At 35.7% G+C, this 4,370-nt stretch overlaps 1 long non-coding RNA gene across 1 annotated transcript in view; it reads right to left on the minus strand.

The window, feature by feature from the left end:
- LOC146458772 (uncharacterized) overlaps nucleotides 1-3,414 on the minus strand; it is a 54,431-nt gene extending 51,017 nt beyond the window's left edge. Inside the window, exon 1 of the long non-coding RNA XR_014858129.1 lies at nucleotides 3,340-3,414. This is a non-coding gene — a long non-coding RNA (uncharacterized LOC146458772). The remainder of the gene's footprint in view (nucleotides 1-3,339) is intronic.
- Between the last annotated feature and the right edge of the window lie 956 nt (nucleotides 3,415-4,370).

The following is a 4,370-nucleotide window of genomic DNA, read 5'->3' on the forward strand; positions in this document are numbered from 1 at the left end:
AGAAGGAACTGAGAGTGTTCTATTTTCAGCAAATCCTACAGTTTATTTTTTTTTTCCCTAATCAAGACCATAAGTACAGGGGTTTTTTTTTTTTTATCTTGGGACTGGTCAGTACAGTAACATTTTCCAATTTAATTATTTTGTTTTCGGAAAGTTATTCGAGTCTGAAATACTTAAGAGCGGCTTTCCACAAATATCTACCAAGTGGTGGCACAAGTCAAAAAATTGATTTCGCTTATATTTCGCCCATTGGTAGTCCCTAGTGAGAAACAAAATGAGTAGTCCCTAGTGAGAAACAAACTGAGCTGTGTAATTAGTTTTTCCAAATACCGCTTCCTTTCGCATTAATATGCGAAAAACGATTTGGGATTTGGGATTTCGGATGGAATTTTCCTTAACTTTCGACGGCTCACGTATCAATCCACAGACTGTTACTAGCCTTCAAATGACATATATTGCTTTATTAGATCTTCTTCTTCTGTTTCACGGAAAAACATTTAAAACCTTAGTTACTTTTACGTCCGAAATAGGTTTAGAAGAGCATGCTATAAATGCAAATTTATAGCAACCTGATTTTAGCACTAAAATATTGCCAATTTTACCCATGGGCGATAACTTAGATTTCCCTATAAGGACTTTCTATGGCTTCACTGTATACCTATTGATCATAATATAAAAACAAAGCTCTGGGTAAATGAAAATAAATGACCCTCTAGGCTTCAGATTTATCAGCATTATCTTCAGATTTGGCGATCGAAGCGCAAAAAAAGATGGCGTGACACACTGTCACGGGGGAAAAAGTTTTTCTTTTTCGAAAAAAAAATGAAGCGACATTTAAAATGAAGCATTTTTCATTCACAGTAGATTCACAGTTTGCATCAAAAGTTCGGTAGCGTTACGGACCAATATGTATTTCGGCTGCATTTCATGGATGGAAATTTCAGAGTATCCGTTCGCTAGTCCATACTGACAGTTCGTTATTGTGTAATATTATTGTGTTAAAACAAATAATTGGAAATTTTCTTTTCCTCTGCAATGAATAAATTAAACTAGAAATAGGTAAAACGCAGAAGATTTGAACTGCATTAAACTGATTAAGTTTCGACTGTTATGTTAATCTGCATCGTTTGGTTGAAATATACATGCGAAGTACTGTTTGTTTTTCTCGTCCATTGATCATGAGCGAGTTTTTGAGATCTCGGTAAATAAAGCCGGGAAGGGAAGAGAAATAGCATAAAGGGTCCATCCCCGCTTTTAAAAACATTGTCTATAGAGTTTTTCAATCTTCGTACATCTAAAAATGAGAGCCCGTGATTAGTGAATTATAGATTTGCAAAAACCGCGTGATTTAGTGAATTAAATTTGCAAAAGAAAGCACATGCACACACAACGACAACAACAACAACAACAACAACAAAAACAGAATTCTGAACGTTTCTAAGGGAAATAGTATTAACAATAAAAGCCGTAACAAATTTAATGAAACAAAGATAGTGGTCAATACTCGTGTTATTAATAATTATGTTCTTCTGCCGCGCTTTTTGATCCTGAAATATTCTTTCTGTGAAGATGAACGTAATTAACTAATTAGATTTTTGAACGTCGTTACGTTCTATTTTTGAACGTGGTAATTGCATTTCAGGACCTAGTAAATTTCATAATTATACCAGAGAAACAATAAGGAACTGTAAGCAAAACGGTGAGCATGGAAGTTGGTTTTCGTTTAAGTCGATAGTTGGTGGGCCATGTTCGTTGCTGTCCTGTACAAAAATATTTACCAACACAAGTCATATTATGGTTTTCAAGATGTAAAGGAACGAGGTTGAGCTCATTCTTGCCCATTCAGCCATGTATTCAACGCCAGAAAACATCAAGACGATGACGATTTGGGCTTATCTGTTGAGAAACATTTGTCACCAAAGACACTTATATTGGCCCGGTAAGCTCGGGACTTTCGAGAAACGGGCCCAAGGGCTAAATTATTATAAGCGGCAGTTTGCGGTATTCTTGGATAAATAGGAGAGAAGGTAGACACAGAAATACCAAATGTATAGGAGCCGTAGCATGTCCTTATTGCTACTTCATGACTTAAAATTGTTGACACAATGTTCTGTTTAGTTCTTTTTCGTTTCTGTCCTGAAAGAAGTCGTTTCCTCTTTATCATGTGTGGATGAGTTAAAGGGGACTTAATTTGACGGCATTTATAATGTGCTCGTTTCTGAGTATTTATTCTGCGTGCGAAAGTATGGAAACAAACGGACATTAGTTACGAAAACTAGTCACTTAAAATCGTCTTTATCCCCAATTTCAAATCATCATGGGAGAAGAAGACATCGTTATGGTGACACTTCCGATTCATGGTTGTCACGCAACAGTGTAGCTTGCGAGTTGTTTATTTAAAAAAAAGGAATGTTTATTAATTCGTAAACTGGATTGTATTGTCGAAGTTCTCTATATTCAGAGGGTAAGAGTACAGAAATAACATAAGTGCGGGTTAATAAAAAAATTGATGCTAAATTCTTGTTAAAACGTGCTTGAAATGAACATGAAACTCACAGAAAACGAACTCGTCGTCAACACACTAATATTATCCTTGTATCGAGCGGGAATAGATGAAGAAGATGCCCAAAACTTATGTTGGATTTTTCATTAATGTATCAGCTTAGTTAACGTATCTTTGTGTCTCAAAAGGATGCACGTTTTCTAATGTCATTTGGCTTTCGCAGTTTGCGGTCACCGGCTATGTCACGCCATTGTTTACAATGCGAATGCCAGATTTTCGACAGGGTAGGTGGTAAACTCGAGGCCCTGCGGGTCACTCAAAATAATTTACCCAAAGTTTTGTTTTGATATTATGATTGATAAGTACACAGTGAAGCCATAGAAAGTCATTTTATGATAATCTAAGTTATCGCCCATGGGTAAAATTGCCGGTATTTTAGTTCAAAAATTTGGTTATAGCATGTTGTTCTTGATCTGTTTCGGGCATAAAAGTAACCTAAGTTTTGAATGTTTTTCTGTGGAATAGAAGAAGAAGACCTAGAGAAGCAATAGATGTTATTTTAAGATCCGTGACTGGCTGTGGATTGATACGCGGCCGGCCAAAGTTAAGGAAAATTCCGTCCGGCCGGAAGGGGATTTTGAACTCAACTGAACTGAAAATCGTTTTTCGCATGTTTAGGCGTAAGAAAGCCGTATTTGGAAAAAAAATTAACTACAGCCCGTTTTGTTTCTTACTAGGACCTACCTATGAGCAAAATATGAGCAAAATCGATTTTTGACTTGTGCCACCAAAAGTTGAGTTCGGTCGATATTTGTGGAAAGCCGCTCTTAAAATACATTCTCGGTTATTATATTTAGAAGGTGATCACAAATTGCACTTATCTCAAATTCGAGTTTAGTTGTGTTCTAGAGTATAACAACGTTGTGTTCATCACTCCAGTTACTTTAACTATAATGCTTCCACTTCCAAGAGAGCCGAGAGCCAAGGAAATCTAATATTAGAATTTTGATTGAAAATAATTTGCTTGCGCTATAGGTATACTATAAGACCAGCTAAGGCAACCTACTTAATAGTTTTTGTTTTCGGTGCCTTGACCTTGAGGCTAACAAAGCGCTTACACTTTCAACTGGAAATAATATCATGGCAGAATAATGTACCAAAGCTCCAGTGTTGTCTTTCAGACAACTGAAATAGGAAAATGCCATTGCTTTCAGTACGTATTCCTAGAAGTGGAGGCAATTAAATTATTTTGAAGAAAAGTACAATATTTTTTGGCCGTTAAAACAGCCATCGCCAGTAACGAAAAAAAGGTAACAAAATTGAATTTGAGATAAATATATAACATAATTATTTTACTTAAAACTTGTTTACCGCAATCAAGACGTTTAATCAATGTGAAACACCAAACCCAAAATTTAAATGTGAATCCTGTACATGATTGATTCTGTTTTTCTTGTTAAGGAAAAAAAAAAATGCCAATAAATTAAAATAGTACGGGATAACTATATATCTTTAACTTTTCGGACCATTCTCAAAAAAAAAAAAACAATGAGTAGATTGGAAACGTTACACAGTTAGGGTTGACGCAATCAAAGAAATAAAGCAACGTGTTGTTAAACGTTAAAGCGGTTATTATTTTGCTTTCATAGTTATTAACAACTTCCGTAAATCACGGCTCAAAATTAAACAGAAGTACAGGCAACATAATTCTGCTTACAAAACTGCAACAAAAACACTGGATAAGATGACAGAGCAGTTCAGTTGATGTTATACCCTAAGCATTGAGATTGTACACACTTCATGCTTTCACACCATACCACACTCATGGGTAATACGACAGATGTGAGTGGAATGTCCGAACCGGGAA

The sequence above is a fragment of the Pavona decussata genome, unplaced genomic scaffold (genome assembly GCF_977016875.1).
Source record: "Pavona decussata unplaced genomic scaffold, jaPavDecu1.1 SCAFFOLD_228, whole genome shotgun sequence".
Classification (NCBI taxonomy): domain Eukaryota; kingdom Metazoa; phylum Cnidaria; class Anthozoa; order Scleractinia; family Agariciidae; genus Pavona; species Pavona decussata.